The following is a 6,000-nucleotide window of genomic DNA, read 5'->3' on the forward strand; positions in this document are numbered from 1 at the left end:
AGAGATATTAAGATGGAGGAGGTCCTTTTCTTAAATATGATGATAGACACATAGCTATTACTTTCTCTGTTGATTTTTAAGGAATGCACCAATTCCACTCTCCAATACAATATCAGGGCTCTGAGTATAACTTTAAACATGCATGAAATAAACCGATGCTTTATTCTGCCTGTAGGCAAATTTGGCTCGGAGGAGGAATACGTGTGTTTCGGCTTCTGTGGAAAGTGCACAGAGAAAGAAAACAAGTTTCAGACCCTCAAATTTTCGAAAGGAATAATGCTGAATATAATTTTTGATATAGTCCTTTCACAAATCACTTGACTGTAGTGTATTATTTATATATATATATATATATAGAGAGAGAGAGAGAGAGAGAGAAAGAGAGAGAGTTTTACAGTAACAGACACTTTAGGTTTTAAAAAAAAACATTGTGTTAGTTAGCTGTTTTGTGTTTGTTCGTGTAGCCACACACTTGTTTACACACAAGAAAGTATTTCAAAGGTTTACTTCCTTTCTTTCTTTATATTCTAGAAAATAGATGTTAAGTACAGTAATTAATAATAAAGCTGTGCACTTTTCTAGTGTCTACATCTTCACTAAAACAGATGAGCTGCAGCTTTTCTTGGTGGTTACCGTAAAACACCCTATATACATACAGTGGGGTCCAAAAGCTCCTCACGCACACACAGACACACACACACTCACACAGACACACACACACTCACACAGACACACACACACTCACACAGACACACACACGCACACACAGACACACACACACGCACACACAGACACACACACGCACACACAGACACACACACACTCACACAGACACACACACACACTCACACAGACACACACACACGCACACACAGACACAAACACTCTCTCTAATTTCTAGCATAACAGGCTTGACTACACTATTTGTACGTATCTGCGCTGAGCGGTTCAGGAGAGCAAACACTGTTTTTAATCACTTTCTAATTATCATTTTTGTAAAATGTTAGATTTGACTATTTCAATTTAGGCCTTTTTAAATCTCATTTTTTCGTTTGTTTTTTCTCTTTTTAAACATTTAAAAAAAATTTCTGTGACATCCCTCATAAACATCATTAAATAATGTTTACTATGTACTTGTCTAATGTTAGTGAAGTCGTACATACATCGATGGATTATATTTCACATTATTGAGCTTAAAACGAACATTCTCATTAGACCTTGACAGGAAAAAAAAAAAAAACAGGACGAGAGATTACTAAACTGAGATGGTGGGAGGGGGGCGAAACTTCCAGGGGTGTCAGTTAATATCAAAGAACATAGTTAATATCCAAAACTCACATATATATATATATATATATATATATATATATATATATATATATATATATATATATATATATAAGTGACTGTCAATCATTCCAGATTCGTATGTCAGAATAATAAAACTGCTCTTTTTTGCATATTTTTGAGCGATAACTCGTAGCAGCGAACTCCAATGTCAAAATGCAGAGCTCCTATACAAGATGCGTAAAGGTTAGCAGGTTAGAGAGCTCACTGTCCTAGCTTGATGAAAACACAAAATGTGCACAAAGAAAAATAAAAGCTTTAAGTACACACTAATCAGACAGCAGCCACCAGTCCAAGTGCCAACACACACCACTAAGTGCTTTATTCTGTACACTCGAGTCAGAGTCCTGAGTTCAGTCGGCTTTCATACTGTCAAAATTCCAACAGTAGTGCTCTAGTGCGCATTTGGCATATTTTGCATATTTTATGACACACACACACACACACACACACACACACACAACCACACAACCACACAACCACTCGCACATAAGGTGCGAGCGAAACGTCCTCCACGCAAACACCGTTCATGGGTACAGCAACCCAGCTCAGTCACAAATGAAGAAGGGATTGCGTTTTCCCACGACGGCTCTCATCACGATCGTTAGTGAACAGCAGACAGACTCGGCCCAATGCTTTCATCTGATTTCTCTAGAGAAGAGAAGTGTGTGTGTGTGTGTGTGTGTGTGTGTGTGTGTGTGTGTGTTAGCTGAAGAGAAGACAGATGTGACGCCCCGAAAAACTGCATTGAGCTTCAGCAGTGGAGTTATGGTGCTGTTCTGCTCACTCTTATGTCACCGGTACTCACGTTCGAGAAGAGAAGAAGTGTAAAAACTGTTGATTCATCTCTTTCTTTAAAATTATTATTTCCCTCACAGCAACATTTTCCCTTTTAACAGCTAATTTAACCACTCTTTGCAACCAGGGTGAGCAGAAAAGCACTGCGCACTGGACTTTTTCAATATTCTTTCAACTCTTTATCCAGTGAGCCTCAGATTCCTGTTCTCGGCTGACAGGAGAGGAACCGTCTGTGTAGCTCATCTGCCTCAAGGTTGTGCATTGGGAGATGCTTTTCTGCTCAACATGGCTACACAGAGTGATTAATTGAGCCTTCTTGTCTGCCTGACCGTTTGCACCGTTATGTGTAAACTGTAGAGAATGTTGTACATGAAAATCCCAGTACATTTCTGAAATACTCAACACCAGCCCTTCTGAAGTGGTGTGTGCGTGTGTGTGTTTGACCTGTTTAATCTTGTTGCGCGAGCTGGTGATCCTCTCGGTGATGCTCTGGTAGGTGCGGATGGCTGTGGTGAGCTCGGTGTAGTGTTGAACGATGAGCTGGTCCAGATCTCGGTCACATTTCTCATAGGCCCCCTCCAGACGGCTCTTCTCCGTCTCCCGGTCCTGCACATCATCACTGTTTGACAGAGTCCTGCACGACACAAGCAAAGATAGATTTGCTTTAAAGATCAAATCCACCCTTAATGCCTCGCATGTCAATGCAAAGGTGAGTGAAATGAAAACTAAACAAATAATTTCTTTGTTTTGCACTGTTTATTGCAAATAAGTGACACAAAAGTGTACCATTTTTGTACCATTTAATTTAATGTAAGTGTTCCTTAACGAGTGTCTGGATTCCTCTAGAAACAAATTGGATTCAATTCTAATTCATGTTGTAATTTTAAGGTTTTCACTTGATTCACCATCATAATTAACATCTTCAAAATATCTCCCTGATCTTCAAAAAAAAAAAAATTAAAAAATTAAAAAAAAAATGCTACAAATACAAAACATTTATTTTGTAACAAAATTCTGAGTAGAATTTTTTTGGTTCAAACTTCTTTTCCTGACGCGTTACTCTGTTGTCACTTTGTTTAACCGTTTCCTACTTTGCCCTGAATGCCGTGCTGATAGCGGTGAAGTGGGATTTAGCCCTACCTTTTCATCTCTACCTAAAGAGACTGATGCAGCGGCGCTTTAGTCCTTTTAAACTGTCCAGCTCTCTTACTTCCTCATCTGAACACTCTCAGATCTTCACGCTACCACCAACATCAAAGAGAGAGTTATATTCCTAAACTGTTTGATTAATTCTGATATTTTGACATTATACCCACTACCATGTAAACTTCTGAAAATTTGCATACATCCACTGCATTAGCATCACGACTCCTGCAGACCAAGGTGGCAAAAACAGGTTCAAAGTAGCTCTTTTTTATTGTTGAGGACAAAAGTCTTGACCAGTAAAGAGTAAGCTGCGCTTGTTCATTAATATGTCACATGACCACAGCATGTCTTTAGGCTAAGTGTGTAGGAACGCAATAACCAGACAAGTGTTGGTTCTCTGACAAGAAATTAAAAAAAAACAAAAATCTATGTTTTTTTATTCTGCATTTTAAACGTATTTTAGTTTCAGCGTAACAGTATAGAAGAGAGCGAGCGCTTCCTGGAGGGTCTCCATACAAAAGAAAAAGCACAAAACATCTTTTCTCCCAGAAAATAACAAAATCTTTACCAACATGTCAATTAGGACAGGATGTATAAACCTATCATCGTTTTCCTACTGATTATTTAATAGAAGGTAAAATACATCAGGACCTGTGAGCGTAAGAATCGGCTACAAGCCGATCCTACACACGCGTCAGAGATCGCACTGGATATGAACAGATTTATGTGCAAATCATTTGTATGAGTGTTTACACAAGAAATCCTGTACATTCACAAAAATGTTCGTATCCTACTCGTGCTCCCAAGTGTGTGTAAACCAACGCATAAGAAACACTAACTAATGTAAACTTTGACTTCAGATCATATCATTTGCATCGTATCATTACTGCATGATTAAATATCTGGAATATGCTCTCAAGTGTAAATTTACATTTACAGCGTGTAGCAGAAGCCCTTATCCACACCGACTTATAGAAGAGCTTCAGAGTCTCTATCAAAAAACACATCCTCATGCTAGTTCACTACATCAGGGACTAAGAGTACCATCGAGACCTTTTCGTGAAACCCAATCGTTTTATATTACTGGCATTAATTAACGTATACCAAAAGATAAAGAAAGCAAGCCAACATAAACCCATACATTAAAACTAATAAAATTAATCATTCAGTTACGACAAAAGAAATGGCGCCATATAAACAGATTGTGGACCGGTCTGTCTAAACAAACATTTTATTGGCATAGAAGTGAGTCAAAATAACTTCCATTTCTGACTTTTACTTCTCGTCATTCATTTCGAATCAGAATAGCTTCCACTTCTGTTTTTCGGACTTTACCCAGAGTGTTCATTTCGTGCTCTCGGCTCTCTGCGCCCTTGACCTTTTATGGAGTTTTGTGGGCGTCACTACATGCAAATGAGCTGTGTGTGTCGGAAACACGCTGTGCATGTTACACATGCTAGTACAAAGAAAACCAGTGTTTCTGAAACTTTTGTAAAGTTGGCGAAAGTTTTTTTTGGCTAGGCTTACACTAAAACATTCACATACTGTACAACTTTATTAAAAGATAGATCAACGAGGCCAACAAGTGAGTAAAGAACATCCCTCCAGAAAGCTCAATCCCATTCCAATAGTACGTAAGTAAATAAAAACTGATGACATGGCGTATTTGGATGAGACGAAATTCCCTAAGATACTCCGGTAATAATTTTATTACCCCACCTCCTCATGTGAAACTAATCCCGTCCGAATAGAGCTTTAGAGGAACCTGTGTACTAGAGAAACAGTATTTACATTGACAGCAGGTTACATCATTTTCTAAGCTCTTTTTAACAACTGTGCTGCAGTTTTGTGCTTCACTGCTCAATAATGTCAGTTCAACAGCCTGAACATTTAAGACAAGTCATATTAGCACAAAATAGGCGCTAACAGGACAAAAAAAAATCCATCAAGAGAAAGCAATTAAAAGAGGAAACTTGCACAGAAGTGATGAGATTGAGAGACCCAGTGTTGTTTTGGCTGATTATTACAGTTTACTGTCAATAAACACAGCTTGCTAATGTACTCCAGAATGTTTTAACTGTGTAGCTGTATCATTTCTAACTTCTTGACATGCTCTGATATATAAAACTACTAAAACTATAACATTTACACTGCTGAACGTCCAATATTTAGACAACAGTAAACACTTAGCACAGGATGTAGCAAAGCCTAGCTAGCTAACTAGCTGACACGCTAATGTTTTGGTCACTGTTTTGCCTTTTTTAGATAGTTCATCTTCAAAATATGCGACACACAAACAAAGCCAAGACGTCAGAGATAATAAAAACACTGCGTTTACCTTATAACAGAGATTAATAAACTGGAAGGGTCCTTGCTTTTGGACACTGCAGTCCTGTATCTCCCGGTGGTCAGCTGCCATTTTTCCGCTTCTACACCCAAACAGTGTCAACTGACCCGAGGAAAATCAGCCAATCAAAAGCCGTCGTCAAGCAAAAATCAAAGGTGATAGCCAATGAGAAAGGATTTCCGGTTTCCGGTTGAAAAGGCAATGGTTTCATGGGAAGTGTAGTGTTTAGCCTGGAGATGGTTTCAGCTGTTAGTTCAGCAGTGTTTCTTCTCAACTGCTGGGTTGTGGACAGCTGAAAATGTGAAAATAATTCAAGTTATAGTTTCAAAAACTAAAAAAAATAAAATAAATAAATAAAATAT

At 38.3% G+C, this 6,000-nt stretch overlaps 1 protein-coding gene across 1 annotated transcript in view; it reads right to left on the reverse strand.

The window, feature by feature from the left end:
• The window catches only part of exoc4 (exocyst complex component 4), a 154,380-nt gene extending 148,592 nt beyond the window's left edge, over positions 1–5,788 (reverse strand). The window contains exons 1-2 of the mRNA XM_034313148.2: positions 5,630–5,788; positions 2,590–2,779 (exon numbers count right to left, since the gene is read on the reverse strand). The gene's annotated coding sequence lies outside the window, so the exon portion shown is untranslated. The remainder of the gene's footprint in view (positions 1–2,589; positions 2,780–5,629) is intronic.
• Positions 5,789–6,000: the final 212 nt, after the last annotated feature.

This window comes from Pangasianodon hypophthalmus, chromosome 18, assembly GCF_027358585.1.
Source record: "Pangasianodon hypophthalmus isolate fPanHyp1 chromosome 18, fPanHyp1.pri, whole genome shotgun sequence".
NCBI lineage: Eukaryota > Metazoa > Chordata > Actinopteri > Siluriformes > Pangasiidae > Pangasianodon > Pangasianodon hypophthalmus.